This window comes from Ursus arctos, unplaced genomic scaffold (assembly GCF_023065955.2).
Source record: "Ursus arctos isolate Adak ecotype North America unplaced genomic scaffold, UrsArc2.0 scaffold_1, whole genome shotgun sequence".
Classification (NCBI taxonomy): Eukaryota; Metazoa; Chordata; class Mammalia; order Carnivora; family Ursidae; genus Ursus; species Ursus arctos.
In genome coordinates, this window is record NW_026622763.1 from 22,630,965 (window position 1) to 22,649,143 (window position 18,179).

Below are 18,179 nucleotides of genomic sequence, written 5' to 3' on the forward strand. Positions count from 1 at the left end.
AGGCCTTTGACATGTTTCTTCGTTGCTCACAGGGTAAATGCAAGTTCCCTTTAGTGTCTGCATGAACTTCACCTCCCGACTCAGGGTTCTCCTTCAGTCACAGCCAGTTGCTCTCTCTCTCCACATATTCCGTGCTGTCGTAGCGTTTCTCGGATATGACCCACAGGCCGCCTACCTCAGCATCCCAGAGGAACTTTTAAACAACATGGAGTCTAAGGTGACACTATAGGTGCCCTGAATCAGAAATGCTAGATGTCACTCTAGTTTTAGTTAGGTCTCTAAGTGATTTTTGAATACCCCACAACATGGAAACTTCTTTGCTAAGACCACCTAATAGAAAAAATTAAAATCTATCATTTAAAGTCACTTCTCATCCACTTCATACTTCATTTGATCCTCATTGCATTGTTCTGAAGTTGGTTTTATCATCATTCTACTCATTCCACAGATGAGGAAACAAACAGATGAATTAAGACGCTAAGAGATTTGTCCAATTCACACAGCCAGTAAGGTCTGGAAATAATATAATATTCAAGCCTGCTCTTTCCAAATCCAAATCCTATGAGCTTTCTACTATACATTACCAGCTTCCCACTTTGACCTGTAAAGAGAGAGACTTTGTTCTATGTGCCTTCATCCTTCAAGACCATGGTAGACATTGCAGATGCTCTCACCATAGCCCCGAACACTCACCTTTCCAGTACACATGGTTGGTTGGCCTTCTGCAAGCACCTAGTGTTCTCTGTTTAACATCTTTCTCTTGACCTGAGCAAGAGGCAGACTCGAAATGCAGGGAGCTGGAGCTCCCAGGAACCAATGGCAGATGGGAGCTAGAGGTAAATACTCTAGCCTTGTCACCTGGGATGGGGTGAGGGGACTTTGAGATGTGTTCTACAGAGACTCCCAGAGGTGTTCAAGTGGTGCCCTGCTTCACAAAGCTTCCTTCGATCCCCTCCCTTCTCTCTCCCATCTCACTTTCTCATTCTGCCTTGATACTTTCTGGGGATCACCTGCCAAGTAAACTACTTGAACTCACATCTTGTCTCACGGTCTGCTTCAGGAACCCAACTTAAGACAAAGGCCCAGCTTAAACATGGCTTTTGAATTTCAAGTGACAGAAACACAAATCACACAGTGATAGCAACAACAGAAACTAATGCGTGGCTGAGAAGTCCAGGTACAGACCCTGCTTCTGACACAGTCAGCTGCACACATGCAAAGGTTGTTAACATTTCTGTGGCTCTCTCTCTGGCTCTTCACCTCTCTCCCTGTCCTGACTTCTCTCTGTTTTGTTTTTCTTCATATTGTTTTATTCTCAGGAAGTAATGCTGTGCTGAGCCATGTTGGTACCTGAGGCAAAAGGAAAAGTGTGTCCCCCATTTGTCCATATTTGTATATGTTTTTGATGTCTTAAATTTTTTTCCAGAATTAGATTTTTATTTTTTTGTTGTTGTTGTTTAGTTTTTATTTCATAGTCATAAATTTAACTCTGCAATCCAGCCAGACTTGTAAGGGAATAAGGAAAATATGGAACCCATAGAATTGTAGCAAGGACACAAAGATTATAGGATGTTTTGAGCAGATGGTAATAAAGGGGTGCTCTCCTGAGCCATAGAAGGAATGGTCTGGCAGTTAAAATAAAACACAAGTCAGATCTATTAAATTTGTCCGCAGTTAGTAATAGTGATCTTGCTGGTCTTGTCATTCCTGGAACCCAAAGCGCTCCATGGCTTCCGTAATATACATGTTATCTTTCACTTTGCCAAAGACCACATGCTTGCCATCCAACCACTCAATCTTAGTAGTGCAGATGGAAAACTGGGAACTGTTTGCGATGTGTCCAACATTTGCCATGGACAAGATGCCAGGACCCGTGGGCTTCAGGATGAAGTTCTCATCATCAAACTTCTCCCCATAGATGGACTTGCCACCAGGGCCATTATGGTGTGTGAAGTCACTACACTGGCACATAAATCCCAGAATAATCCTGTGAAAGCAGGAACCTTTAAAACCAAATTCTCTCCCCAGTGCTCAGAGCATGAAAGTTCTCTGCTGTCTTTGGAACTTTATCCCAAGGGCTCACTGTCCATGACTATGTCAAAGAACATGGTGGGATTGACCATGACTGGGAGGTGCAGGTGACTCTGGGATGGTGGCATTTCAAGGTCCAGAATTAGATATTTAAAATATTATTGATGATCTTGCTTCCACTAATGTTAAATTATAATAATCATCTTCAGAGTAAATAAGATATTTATACTTAAAATATTATTGTGAGTTTTAATACAAATGCTTTTTAATTTTTTCAAGATTTTCCCAACTATTCTAATATTCTGGGGAAAAGCTAGCCATTAAAAAAATATATAAAAACATGCATCTAGAGGACACATTTTTCTTTTTACCTCAAGCTCCGATAGGGCTCAATATGCTATTATCTTCATTTAAAATTCTGATATTTTGTCATAGGTTATTTTAATTAATTTTTATTTTTAAAGTGTAAATTTAAGTGTAATCTATATATTTCTTAATCTTTTTGGTACATACTCAAATTTTGCTAACTGGTGCAGCCACTGTTGAAAACAGTCTGGAGGTTCCTCAAAAACTTAAAAATAGAACAATTCTATGATCCAGTAATCAATCACACTACTGGGTATTTACCCAGAAAATGCAAAAACACTATTCAAAGGAATACATGGACCCCTATGTTTATTGCAGCATTATTTACAATAGCCAAATTGGGAAGTGGCCCAAGTGTCCATCGATAGATGAATGGGTAAAGAAGATACATAAAAAAGAATGAAATCTTGCCATTTGCAACAACATGGGAGGAGTTAAGAGAGTATAATGCTAAGTGAAATAAGTCAGTCAGAGAAAGACAAATACCATATGACCTCACTCACATATGGAATTTAAGAAACAAAACAAATGAGCAAAGGGAAAAAAAGAGACAGAAATAGACAAACCAAGAAAATAGACTCTTAATTATGGAGAACCAACTGGTGGTTACCAGAGGGGAGGTGGGTGGGGGGATGGAGGAAATAGGTGAAGGGGATTATGAGTCACTTATCGTGATGAGCACTGAGAAATGCATAAAATTGTTGAATCATATATTGTACCCCTGAAACGAATAAAACACTATATGCTAACTATCTGGGAATTAAAATAAAAAGACTAATAAAAATAAAATAAATAAAATGAAATAAAATAATTTTAAATTAAATTAAATTAAAAAATTAAATTAAATCAAAAGTAGGTGCTCCTAGCTCATGAGCGCTTCAACAGAATCAGCCACATCCCTCCGATGGCTTGATCTGTCCAATGGTTGTTCCTGCTGTTAGTTTGGCCATATGGTTAGCAGCCCAGTCCTCTGCTGACTGGGACTGCTGTACCCTACCTGTAAGACTCTTGCTCTTAGTCTCCTCCATACTATCCAGGCACTCATAACTTGATTACATTCGGGAACCGGGGAGCTGGGGTCTCTCCTAATCATGATGGTAGCTGACGTTGTTTTCACTGAGCAAGTTATTTCAGAAAAAAAGATTTCATCCTAGGATTCCTTCCTCTTGAGATATAGAATTATCTACACGAGGGCCAGAATTCCTCAAATTGTCCTGTCCTCTCAAGACCTCACTGCCCATCTTCTTCCTGCCTTTGAACACAGTATTTAGCCCAGGGCTCCACAGAAAACTGCACTGGTTCCATTAACAGGGATAACAACTGACACTTTGCATTAAGCTGATCTCCCCAGGTGCCCCTCAGCATCTCTTATCCATGGGATCGCTTCCTACACACCCAGGGCCACCAAGCAGCCCAGTGCCCTAGGCCACTCTCCTGCGCAGAGAGAGAAGTCAGTTACCTAGGGCTCTCTGGGACAAGTCCTGCTAACCATCTGCTTTCTCAAAGGCAACTGCATTTCCTAGAATCTTCAGAGAACTCCATCTAGTTTTCTCGGACATATGGTGAGTGAGAATATTTTAAAAAATTAATTGTATTTTTATATCCTAGTAGTCAATAGTCAAATTAAATTTAAGAAAATAATTCCATTTACAATAATATAGAAAAATATGAAATCCTTAGGGGTTACTCTGACAAAAGCTGGGTGAGACCAATACCCTAAGAACTAAACATTATTGAGACAAAATAAAGAAGCCCTAAATGTATGGAGATGCGTAGCGCACTTACAGATTGGAAGACTCATTGTTGAGTAGTCTGTTCTCATATCTATAGATTCAACACAGTCCTTTTCAAAACTCCAACAGGTTTGTTTGCAGAAATTTAAAAACTGATTCCAGGGCACCTGGGTGGCTCAGTCGGTTAAGCGTCTGCCTTCAGCTTAGTTCATGATCCCAGGGTCCTGGGATCGAGCCCCGCTTGGGCTCCTTGCTCAGTGGGGAGCCTGCTTCTACCTCTGCCCCTCACCCCACTTGTCTCTCTCTCTCTCTCAAATAAATAAAATCTAAAAAAAAAAAAAAATTAAAGGCTCATTCTAAAATTCGTATTGAAATACAAATGACCTCGAATGGTCAAAAGAACTTTGCAAAAGAGAACCAAGTTAAAAACTCAAACTGCTAATGGAGGCAGTCTGTGGTATTGGCTTCCTGATAGGCAAATTGATCAATGGAACAAAATGCAGAGTAAAGAAATAGACCTATATACATATGATCAATTGAGTGTTAATAAAAGTGCAAAGACAATTCAGTGGAAAAAAGATACTCTAACAAATGGTGCTGGGACAATTAGATATCCATATGCAAAAAAATAAAACACGATTTTCCATGCATGCCTCACACCATATACAAAAATTAACTTAAAATGAATCATAGGCCAAAATGTAAAATCTAAAACTATAAAATTTATAGAAGAAAACATAGGTGATAATCTTTGTGGCTTTGAGCTAAAGATTACTTAGATAAACCACTAAAAGCATGATCTGTAAAGTGAAAACTAAGTTGGTCTTCATAAAGATTAAAAATGTCTAGTCTTTGGAAGTTACCATTAAGAGAATGAAGAGTCACACCTCTGTGAGAGAAAATATTTGCATTTTAAAAGCATATATCATATAAAGGACTTGTATTTATGTATGTATATGAGTTATTATATATAACATAATAACGTGTTATATATTATATATAAATATAATAACATGGATAAATCTCAACATAATTATGCAAAGTAAAAGTAGCCAGATTAAAAAAAGGTGTATACTTTTGATTCCAATTATATAAATCTCTAAAAAATGAATACTAACCTATGGTATTGAAAGCAGAGCCATGGTTATCTGGGTGGGATGATGGGGTGGAAAGGAAGGAAAGGAGGTCAGGAGGGAGGGATCAAAGTGACATGAGGAAACCTTTGGGGGTGATGGGTATGTTCATGTCAAAAGTTATATTGTGCACTTTAAACATGTGCAGTTTAGGGTGCCTGGGTGACTCAGTCGGTTAAGCAGCTAACCCTTGAATTCAGCTCAGGTCATGATCTCAGGGTTATGAGATTGAGCCCCAGGTTGGGCTCCCCACTCAGCGGGGAGTCTGCTCCAGGATTCTCTCTCTCCCTCTCCATCTTCCCTTTCCCCCACTTGTTTGCACTTTCTCACTCTCTCTGAAGTAAATAAATAAATCTTCAAAAAAAATAAACATGGGACGCCTGGATGGCATCTCCCCTCCGGCTCAAGTCATGATCCGAGAGTCCCAGGATGGAGCCCCATGTCGGGCTCCCTGCTCAGCAGGGAGTCTGCTTCTCCCTCTCTTCCTGCCCCTCCCCCTTCTCCTTCTCTCTCTCAAATAAATAAATAAATAAATTCTAAAAAATCAAAATAAAACAAAACATATTGATGTCTGAACTCTGTATAGGCAAAACATTTTTACTAACATGGTAAGGAGTAGTTTCAGTCTAATATAAAAGGTCTAGAGTGCGGGGCCTGGTATCAGACTATTAGGGTTTAATTTCTGCCTCTCTCACTTGCTAACTGATTTTGGGAAATTACCTGCTCTGTGCCTTTTTATTAGCTGTTAAATAGCAACAATATAGTTGTCATCATCATCATGAGTTTCTATGAGTACATGGAAAGTGCTTGGAAGAAGGCCTGGCACGTAGCAGGTGCTCAATAAAAGTATTATCTGTTAATAATTTTTTTAAACTATTAGTTACATAAAAAGGCCAATAAAATACCCAAATCCCTTACATCAAAATGTTCTAATTACTTATGAGTATTAATTAGAAAATTATCTTTTCAGAGGGAAGGGCTGTTTGATATCAATCAGCAACCCTAGTCTCTAGGCTGGAACCTGATATGTAATTAGCAGGCAATGAAGATGCCTGGGGCGCTCCTTTCCAGGACGTAGGCATGCCTTGTTCTTTTTGCCATACAACCTCAACTTTCTTTTTTTTTCAAAGATCTATTTATTTATTTTAGAGAGAGAGACCGAGAGGGCCAGGGGAAGGGGCAGAGGGAGAGGGAAACAAGCAGATTCCCCGCTGAGTGGTCAGGACCCTGAGATCATGAGCTGAGCTGAAATCAAGAGTTGGACGCTCAACTGATTGAGCCACCCAGGCGCCCTCCATCTCAACTTTCAATCCTTGCCTCAGAGCCTCCCTTCAGAGACCATCCCGTGAAAACAGCCCATCATGCCCTATCACTCTTCCGCCCATTACCTGGTTTCTTTCCTCCCATCTCTTACCATTATCCCAAATTATCTTTTGCCCTATCTATTGCCCTACTCTTTTTCTTCTTCCCACTAGAATATAAGGTTCATGGACTCAGGCAATGTGTTTGTGTTTTTATTTGGTATTTTATCGCATCAATGCCCAGAACAGAGTTGGGAACATAGTATTTTCTGTTCTTTTTTTGAAGATTTTATTTATTTATTTGTCAGAGAGAGAGAGAAAGAGCACAAGCAGGGGGCGCAGTAGGCAGAGAGAGTTGCAGACTCCCCGCTGAGCAAGGAGCCAGATGCGGGACTCGATCCCAGGACCCTGGGATCATGACCTGAGCTGAAGGCAGCTGCTTGACTGACTGAGCCACCCTGGTGTCCCTTCTGTTCATTTTTTAAACATTGTATTTTAAGGATCTATCAATTCACAACCACTTGAAAATTAGAAAAACAAAACAAAGTGTAAAACACAAAACTGGACCTTTACCACAGGCAGCTTGAGGGACACTGATTTAGTAGGACTTGTTTACCATTTCCACACATACATAAACTGAGCCCCAGGAAAGTTCAATGACTTGCCCAAAGGCTAACAAGTGGCTACATCATAGGACCGGCAGATCACAGGACTGTCAGATCCCGGGACCGGGGTCTTGTGTGCTTTACTCCCTCGCTGCTGTGGAATCCCTTGCCTTTAGCACGATAATACATCGAGCTTCTCGGGTCATTCAAGTGTGTGAGCTGTTCAACTCTGGCTCATAGGGGACCAACAGTGTGCCCCTACTCTGAATGTTTCCCCAGGCCACGGCCACAGACGACACCCCAGAAGTTGAGCTGCAACAGCAGGGTTCTAGCCCTGACTGGCTGGCGAGCAAGGCCTGGAGTTTCATTAGTCCTGGATTCGCCTTGCTAAGTAAACATGCTTATTTGGTTTTAATATATTAGGCTTTGCTACTCAGAACTAGATTAAACTGTCAATCATCTCCCCCATATTTCATATTGTTTCCTCTGGGCAGGGGCATGCGTGATGTTACACATGTCTCGCCAATAAAACAGCCCTCTGGATTGAAATCTGTTCAGGACTTACAGCAAGATGTCAAATTAATTGTACCGAAATAATGAGTTAGCACCAAATGCTAATTAAATATTGATGAAAGTCATACTTTCAATTATCTTCATTATGGCCCCATGTTTTATGTAGGCATTAAATGCTTGCAGTACAGCTACGTCTGGTAATTAGCTCTGCACTATTAAAAAAAAAAAAAGCCCAAGTTATTGCCCTCCATATTAAAAGCACTTAGAAACCACTTGGAAAATGGAAACTCTGAAAAGAGGCAGTACTTTTTTTTTCTGAAAATGTTTGAAATTCTATGAATGCTGTAATTCCTATTCATAGTAATGGATACTCTCTCTCCTTTTTTTTTTTCAGCTGGATGGATTGGAAGTCAGAAGGGCCCTCGGAGTCGCCGCTGTGCTCTGCTGAGTCATGGCTTTTTCCGCTCTGGTTAACTTCTGGCAGCCTCTCCTTTTACACACCTACCCGCCTTTACCCTTTCCCTGCCTGGAGGTGCAACGGCTGCCTCTGGGCAAATAGGACCACTGCTCCGTTTGTTGAATCGTGATTCAGCTGCTCCTCGGAGCGCAGCCCTGGCGCTGCTAGCATTAGAATCACCTGGGTCACTATTTAACATGTAGACTCCCCGGCCCCACAGGTGACCCGACAAAGGAGGAGGAGGGGGCCAGGGACGTCGTGAATGATACAGTTTGACAGCGGATACATCACGACATTTTCCTTCCTGGCTGCAGAGAGGAATGGATGTGGGGTCTTTTAATAGCGACCTCAGCGGTCTTACAAGGGCCACGGGAAATACGTGTGTGTGAACATGTGCGCACAAACACATGTTCCGTGATTCTAATGTGCGGTTAGGGCAGGGAACCGGCATAACGGGCCCTTAAACAGTACGTACACTCTGCTCTCCTTTCTGCTTGGAAGATTCTTCCCACTTCTGTGCCTGAAGATTTCTCTTTCCATTCACTGTTAGTGATGCACTTTTTTGGGAAATGTGAACAGACTCTGTGCTGGTTGGTCATTTGTCTGTTTTCAAATCCACTCCTTTCAAAATAAAACACCCTCAGAGGGAGAATCAGGGGCCACTGGGACATCTTACCTCAGAATCCTGACCCTACCCTTTATTGGCTGTGTGACTTTACATAAGTTCTAGAACTTCTCTGAGCCTCAGTTTCCTCATCTGGGAAAGGGAGGTAATAAAATCCGCTTCCTCGGTTGACATGCACACCAAGTGAGATACTGTACAAGCACGCGAGCCAGGGGCTTGCTCTCCCGCGAAGGCGTAAGACAAGGAGGCTGCTATCTGAGCCACCTGACACGTGTGAAAGGGCTGGAAGAGATTCATAGTAAATACTCCATAAATGTCATTTAAAAAAATTAATTGGCTTCTCCAGCTGTTCTATATTCATTCACTGAGTTGGGGTAGAAATAGGGAAAAAAAAAAAAAGGAGCATTAGAGGGAACTGGTTCTGTCAAAGAAGGCTTCTGCTTCTGGCACGGTCTAAAACATTCTGCCTGCAGAACATGGCTTTTGCCACTCCCCAGCTCCCAGTCCTCCAGTAGCTTCCGTGTGAAAGCCGAAGTCCTCACCTTGTATGGTCCGGTCCTGGCCATTTGTTTAGCACCAACTCCACCAGGGTCCCCTTGCTCACTGGTTTCAAGCCACACAGGTCTTTGCGCTGCTCCTAGAGCAAGCCAAGCAATGGCCTCTCAGGGTCTTTATGATTTCTGGTCCCTTCTGCCTGGACCCCTCTGCCATCATTGCATTTATGGCTGGCTTCCTCATTTCACTCTGATCTACGCCTAACTGTCACTGCCCCAGAGAGTCTTCCTTGGCCATCTGTCCTCATCACCCTGTCCTGCTCATCTTCCTAGCATTTACCTAGACTACTGTCCGCTTATATCATCATCAGTCTACCCTTCTAGAAAGTAAACCCCATAACAACAGGGACTTCATGGATTCACTCATGTATCTAGAAGACTGCCTGACAGGGATGGAATGAATTCATGCCCGAAGGCTGGAGGTGAGAAAGGAAAGATTATAATCACTCTTCAGGACAGGCGTGTCCTCACCATTGCTCACATGGGCTCACCTCACAGATGGGAGGCGGTTGCCGCTGCGAAGCCACAATATCCCTAGTCACAATTACGATCTTTCCCCTCAGCCCGCCTGCTCCCAGTGAATGGCAGCAGCACCCTCCCCATTGCCCACATTAGAAAGCCAGGAGTCTACAAACAAAACAAAACAAATTAAAAAAACAAAAAACAAAACCCAAACCTGGAGTCTTGCTGGGGGCACTCCCCTCCCTCACTGCCTATGTCCAATCCATTAGGAGACTTGGTGACTTTGCTTCCTAAATATTTCTCAAGTCCATCTGCTTCTCTCCGTCTTTATTAACACTCTAGTACAAGAAATCATTACTTTATTTCTGCATCTTGTAGTACTTACTACCTGCTTGACCCTCTTTCCAGGCTTGCTCTCCAACAACCGTCCTCTTCACAGAGACCTGAGCAGTTGTTACAGAATGCAGAGTTGATTATGCCCTGCTGTCCTTCCCTTGCTTAAATATTTCCATGATTTTCCATTGTTCTTAGCACCATACTGAAGTCCTAAATTTGGCCTGAAGTTTTGGTACCATCTTGCCTTTGCTTCGTTTCCACTGGGTGTACTGGCTCCTCTGGCCTTGGGCCGTGTTTCTAAATAATCCAGGCACCTTCCTAGCTCAACCTGCATACTCTCATCACCCTCCCGCCTGGTTGCCTGGTTTTAATTAGTTAATCTCTCATCCTTTAGGTTTCAGCCCAATTATATTTCAGGAACGTTTCCTGATCCCACAGGCTATGGACTGATGTGAACCTTCACAGACAAGTGGCTTCTTCATCAGGGCGTTTACCACAGTTGTAATCAAAGAGATTATGCACTTATGCCTGTCTTTCCTACTAGATTATCAATCCTAGAGACGTCCTATACATTTACCTTGTGGGTGTTTTTCCATCACTTTCTAGAGAGTTGTGCATGGAAAGCACTCAATAAATATTGTTGAATTAATGAATATGACCTTACTTCGAGTGGTGGACCTGCTGGGGTTAGAACTTGGCTTTGAACCTAAGGCTGCCAGCTCTTAACTACACTTATGTTCTTTCAGCCAAGGGGCCAGAGAGAAGTGGGGGCTGGAAGTTCTGCCTGGAAGCAAGAGCTGGGAAGCATCGACTCCGGGGGCCCGTCTCAGCCCAGGTGCTTGGAGCCTGCTGTGTTCTTCGTCGTCCCCGTCAGACCCCCAGACTGCTTAGATTCTCACTCAGAGAGTTTACCTTTGCTTTTTCACTTCTGTCAACTTTTAAGGCCATGACAGAATATCACCTTTCAGGAGGCACACTGCCTCATTTGGAGCTGTGAAGATAAGGGAAGCGAAAGCTTAATTGACGGAGAGTGACGAGGAAGGTGCTGCTGTGTATCTGAAAATGAGGCGTGTGAGCCGAAATTGGATTTGTGGGGATAGTAACAGCCGAAACAGGCCACGCTGCGAAAGAGCAGCTAAAATGCGCTCACTCACTCACTCCCTCATTCATTCATTCACTCCTTCCGGTGGTGATAGAGCTCCTATTATGTACGAGGCACTGATCCAGCATGAAATATATAACCATGAAAATGATTGTGATAGTGTAGTGTGAGAGAGACAACGAACACATAAAAATGAAATATCTAACAATATTAGGTAAAGGTAAGCACTTTGAAGAAAATTAGTGTAAGGTAAGGAGATAATAGAGAGGGAAATGGGGTTAGGTTAGTTTATATTTGTTTGCTCGTTTATTTATTTAAGGTTAGTTTAGATGGGTAGTCAGAGAAGGCCTCTTGGAGGAGGTGACATTTAAGCAAAGATCTAATGAAATAGGCCACATGAATACCGAAAGAAGTTTCCAAGCATAGGAAGTAAGTGACATAGGAAGAAGTTTGGTTCACACTTCAGTTAGGGGAGGGTAAATGTTTTTGTTTCTTTTTTTAATTTTTTAATTTTTATTTTTTTAAAGATTTTATTTATTTATTGGACAGAGAGAGACAGCAAGAGAGGGAACACAAGCAGGGGGAGTGGGAGAGGGAGAAGCAGGCTTCCCGCTGAGCAGGGAGCCTGATGCAGGGCTCCATCCCAGGACCCTGGGATCATGCCCTGAGCCCAAGGCAGATGTTTAACGACTGAGCCACCCAGGCACCCCTGAGGAGGCTAAATGTTTTAACAAATGTTGGAGGAGGTCACTGAGAGTATATGAACACTGGATAACCTTGGAACTGGACCCTGACAGAGGCTCCTCACTCCCTCCTCTATCCTTGAAATGTACATTCCTCTTGCCCTCCCAGTCCTGGAAACCGTCCAAGGACACAGCCTCAAGACGGCGATGTGGTGCTGAGGCTGTCGAGATGTATACATGACTGAACCCAGTTAAGGGTGCTATGTAAACGTGTAAGATTTGACAAGTGGATGCAGGGACTTACTTGTCACGTGGCCACCCAAGACAAACCTCGTAAGTAAGTTCCCTTGCTTATTAAACCTGCCACCCACAAATCTGGAGTGGCTTGCCTCTCTCTTTGGCCTCTCCCTGACCTAGACATGGGCTGGTTTTAGATTACACGTGGGAAGTTCTTGAAGAGATTGGGAACGCATACCAATACCACCCACGCCCGTCATGGAAACTCAGTGGTTTCACACAAAAGATGCTTATTTCTTGCTCATTGCAGAGGCCAGTGTGGGTCTAGGAGATGTGCTTCCCCATATTGTTTCTGGGACCCAGGACCCTTCCCCTGGTGGCTTGACCACCCTCTAGCATCCTGAGTCCTCTGTATCCCATTGGCAGGTGATGGAAAGGGGTCACGTGGGAGGTTTTTACTGGCCAGGTCTGAAAATGGCACGTATCACTCATTTTATTGTTTCGTGGGCAAGAACCTAATCACATGCCTCTTCTACCAGCACAGGAGGCTGGGACACACAACTTAGCTGTATGTTCGGGAAGAAGAGGATCCAGGTTTGGAAAGCAGCTAGCCCATCTCTTTCCAGCAAACATAAAGAATATAGAGGAGCGAGAGTGACTGTTGCTGAAGGAAGATGAAATTTGAGAGGTGGGCACGTGCTAGGGCGGGTAAGGCTTCAGGTCACAGAATGGACTTGGTGTTATTTTCCTGACTGTATTGGCACGCTCCCAGAGGACTTTAAACAAGGGAGTGATATGCTTGGATTTCAATTTTCAAAAGGAACTTGAAAGCTCTTCGGAGACTATAAAGTAGAGACAAGAAAGGCTATGATAATAATTGATGGCAGAGGTGATGAGAGCGGGGACTAAGTCACGGCCGCGGTGAAGTGCTGAAAAGCGGTCTGACCAGTTTGGAAGGAAAAGCAAACAGGAGTTACTGTTAAATTGAATGTGGAGCCGGACAGAAAGAGAGGAATCAATGAAGTTTGCTCAATATTTTGTCTGAGAAACTAGGTAAATGGTTTTGCCCTATACTGAGATGGCAGAGACTGGAGAAGGAGGAGGGGACAGAAGTGGAGACCTCTCTTCCAGACGTTGTGTTTGCAACGCCTATTGAACAGCCGAGTGACGCTGTCAAGTGGACAAGTGCAGACGGGAAGCTCATGGTGGGAGGGAAGGAGGGATAGGAGCTGGAGATATAAAATTTGGGGTTATCAGGGTGTTGGTATATGAAACCAAGAGATTTGGGGAGGTCATTAATGTCAGTAAAGAAGAATGAATTTTGAGGACCACACTCCAGAGCATTTCAATATCGAAAGCTCAACTCACAGATTCATGGACTCAGAAATAAAAAAGCTGGTAGAAGTTATCAGGTCAAACCTCTCATGTTTTTCAGGGAAGAGACTAAGCTCGAATGATTCCGTTGCTTACCTAAGATCACGTCATTTACGTTAGCTGCTTCGGCTACAATCCAGATGCTAAAAGCAACATACCCACTGCTTCCTTGTCTATCTCATAATCAAAATATTAATTCCTGTGGTGAAATATAAGAGAGGGGACTCAGCGAGGTGTTAGGAAAAGGGAGGGAAATAAGCTGTGCTGGAGAATATGTTGGCCCCCCCAACCCCGCTCTTTGTTCTAATCACTGCAGAACACATTCTGTGTAAAGGCTAACGTATTAGGTCACTTACATGTTATTTCAACTCGGAACAAACTGGGAGAGTACTGAGCAGCAGCCAGTCCTGAAATACATTTCAGAGGGAAGGGGGGAAAATATGATGAGCTACTGGAAGAAAGAAAAGGGAAACCTGCGTCCATTGTCCTTATATCATAAAGCAGAAGTTAATCAGTTTTGCCTTTTTTCTGAGAGCTCTGGATTTGGGCTGTGGTTGGGGATTTGGGCAGAAGGAAGGTAAGGCAGGCCAGACACGTGATGGAAGTGATGGGGGAGGCCCAAGGGAATCGCACAGTCTCAAGGGGCCAGCCCCATTTAACCTGGGGCTGGGAAGAAGTCACTTTTGGGGGGCTGAAAAATAATACAGATGGTGGAAGCATAGATAGTCTGAGAAGATAATATCCAGAATGATAAAAGAAACTACATAAAATGAAGAGAAAGATGAACCTTGGCAAGGAAGAGAGGAATAATAAGCCCATCTGTCTGTTGTCCCTTTACCATGGTGGTTGAACCACGCAATGTTGAGTGGTGATTTTCCCACTCCATCATCCCTTCTAGATTTACTACTTGGCAATCTACTGTAAGGTGAAACTTTCCCTTCTTCCTTTATTTATTCATTTATATGAATGACCTTCTATTTTACTCAAGGAGTTGCAGTATGTTACAATGATTCTTTATTTTCATATTCAAATTGTCCTGGGCTATACCAATGGGAGCCCCTTTAAACTGATTCGTGTGGCCTTTTGATGTCTCCATCATTCTTGAGTGTTTGATTACTTTCTGGCACAAAAAGTTTTGTTTTGTTTTAAAGATTTTATTTCGTTATTTGATTTTATTTATTTATTAACAGAGATAGAGACAGCTAGCGAGGGGGGGAACACAAGCAGGGGAAGTGGGAGAGGAAGAAGCAGGCTCCCAGCGGAGGAGCCCAATGCAGGGCTCGATCCCAGGACTCCGGGATCACGCCCTGAGCTGAAGGCAGACGCTTAACGACTGAGCCACCCAGGCTCCCCAGGCACAAAAAGTTTTACTTTTATTTTGTATTTTTCTTGTTCTAGTCCTGGAGAGAGCCATTTCTTCATGAAGCCCTGGTTCCTTTTAACGGGGAATGATATCAAGAAATCAAGATCTAACCTTCAGAGTGTTCTTGCTTCTGGAGCCTCCCATAGGGCAGCACTAGGAAATCTATGTACATAGGTGCGTATGCATCTGCATCTCTTTCTCTCTCTCTCTCTCTAGTTAGTACAAGATGGTTCAGTCCAGCACTATAACATTTATTAACATTCCCCTCTCCTTAACTGTAACTCCCTTATCTGACAATAAAATACCTACCTTCCATTATTCTCAATGCATTTATTCATATGCTCAATCTCCTGACCATACCTGGTGAAAATTTGACTCTGGACACATTGGTCTCTCCTGTCATACCTCAAGTCCCACTGAGCACACTAGCCCAAAGAAGGGGAAGAAGGAAGTCCCCTGTGTCTTCCAGAAGAGGAGTCATTGAAGGGGTTTCTCAGATTGTTGTCAGCTACACTGACAACATATCAGACTATATGTTGTCAGTTGCCCTACTTACCCTCTGTGGTTCCTCCTCTATTGTCCACTTCCATCTCCTGCAGAGGCACTTGCCAAGGCCCCACTGTTACAAATGCCACAGGGTGCGAGGACGCTTGCCTGTCGGTAAGCACCCTGCAGCCATGGGGCACAGTGCCCACCTGCACTTCTCTGCTTTAGTCCACCACTCAGCCCCAAGACCACTCAGCTTAAGCTCAGAGGTGCAGGGTTCCATCAGCTTTTGGCTCTCACCAATGCCCTGATGACTTTTCAATACTTTCATTAAATAACAAACACTAACAAAGACAGTTCTGTCTGTTCTCGCCTTTACATTTTTGTCAGAGAGACTCAAGTGTAGCTTATCGGCCGAATGGGGAGTGATGTTCTTCTGCTCCTAGTTTTCTAACTTCCTCCTCAGGTTTCCCCATCTACTCCCCACTCTTATAACATTCAAATTCTCCTGTCTTTTCTGAATAAGAAAATATGTTCCAAGTATATTGATGAATGTGAACAGGTCCTGGAAGAAAGAGGATGGAGAGACATCTGGTCTAGAGCTTGGCCAATCCCCAGCCACAACCCCCTCTCCTTAATCTGATGATGTCTTCTACTTTAAATACTCAAAGGACAGGCTAACAACAGCTCTTACAGAATGGGCTGGGTAGCTTCTTATAACTGGCTGGGTTATGTGGAACTCTCAAAAGGAACATTGTTTTCCAGAGCTGTGCCAGCAATACGTGACTCACACTAGAACCAGGCTGAATGGAACAGCAGAGGTGTGGGGATTGACGGATCACCCTTGAATCATACTACAGTGGTGGTCAGCTTCCATATCGTTTTCATTTAAAGCATAGCTCTGCGTATGTCCTACATTTCAGACAGTGTTAAGTAGCGAGGTTAGAGAGCTTAGTATTTATACTACCACTATTAATACATCATCCTTTTCCTCAATAATAATTCACTGCCTAGTTTAAGAGACAAACAAGCGAACAAATGATTGCAATGCATTGTACTTGGGGAGGTTCCAGGAGCATGATAGAAATGTAGAACAAACCGGAGCTGGCAGAGGTGGGCGGGGAAACGCTTTCAAGACGAGGTCATGAGCATTAGGAAGACAGCAGAGTTGGCCAAAATACAATAGAAGTAAGTAGAATACATACAATACAATAGAATATAAAGAGTATATAATAGAAATGAATTCATTGAGGTGACAGAGAACTTGACACCTGGAGGCGGGGGTGTTAATTAGCAAGAATGCCAAGAAACAGCACAGTCGTACACTAAGGGTCTGTTGTACGGTATAAATTGATACACTCTTCCTGGAGGGCAAGTCATATTTAACAGTCTTGGCCTGTGACCCATCAATTCTACCGTTATGAATTTATCCTAGGAAAATAATCAGAGAGGTAGGAAAATATGCACAAAGATGTTTAGCTCATTATTATTTTTAATAGCTACTTATAATAGATAAATATAGTGCATAAAGTGAAGAGGGGTATTTCTTTCTCTGTTTCCTTCTGCTCCAGGCTAAGACTCCAGGGTGTCTTCATCTCTTTACGGCTCCAGGTCTTATTTAACATCTCTTCTTCTGTGGTAGTTCCAACTCACTGAGTTTGTGTAACACTGTTCCCTCTCCTTCCTCTTCAGGCCAAGAAATAGTAGGGATTTCCCACTGATGCCTTCCCTGGGTGCCTCAATATCCCTTGGTAGCTCTTTTTCCCTTGCAACGCCTCTAAAAATAGTTCTTTTATTAAGTTTTCTTCAAAATACCTCTTCAGTATATCTTCTGTTTCCTGCTGGAATACTGACTAATAGATACATCACCTAAACTTTTGAAGATAGACTTTTAATAATTCTACAATTATGGCCCTAAATGGATGGACCCAAAAGGTAGTCTCTCTTATTCTCAATTGAATATAACACAAGTAAGTGTGCATACCAGGGGTCGGGATCTGTGCTAAGTGATAGGGAGGAACAATGAACAAGAACAGCAAAGGAAAGATCGTGGTCTGAGCAAGCTGACGGTCTAGTCAAAAGGACAGTACTTGACTTATACAAATTATTTACCGCTTCTTCATCATTGCACCCGTATTGCACCCTGGGCAGATATCATGCAACTAAGGTTGCATCTCAAGACAACTGTTAGCAAGCACATGGTCTCTAGACATAGCTACTGTGCTATTATAGACTGTGTTATATTCATTACCACCTCATAGAAAACCAAGTAAAAATAATATTTGATAATTTGTAGTTTCATGGACCTCTCCTTGGACTAAGATGCTAATATTCAGCATGGGATCTTCTATGTTGATACTCAGACAGACCTATGTATGAGTCAGTTGGGAAGATTTGGGGATGAAAGAGTTAAAAATTTTCAGTTGGGTCACACCAGGATGTTTATTACACACTTGTTTATTACACACATATTATTTGTGAGTGAGTTAATTACATTTTTCCAGTTTTCTCCCCACCTCTCACTGCAGTGAATAGAAAGTGGTCTTTTTTTTTTTTTTTTTTTTTTTTTTTAAGATTTCTTTATTTGAGAGAGAGGGAGAGAGAGAGAGAGCGAGAGCAAGGGGAGGGGCAGAGGGACAGGGGGAGAGAGAGAATCTCAAGCGAGGTCCATGCCCAGCATGGAGCCCGACACAGGGCTCTATCTCACAACCTTGGGATCATGACCTGAGCCAAAATCAAGAGTGGGACACTCAACCAACCAAGCCACCTAGTGTCCCAAGGTGACTATTCTTTCATTTGCAGCTGATAGGTTTTATTA

General features: G+C 42.8%; 1 pseudogene; it reads right to left on the minus strand.

Moving 5' to 3' along the window:
• Positions 1-1,658: 1,658 nt before the first annotated feature.
• Positions 1,659-2,123, minus strand: LOC113263404 (peptidyl-prolyl cis-trans isomerase A-like; annotated as a pseudogene).
• Between the last annotated feature and the right edge of the window lie 16,056 nt (positions 2,124-18,179).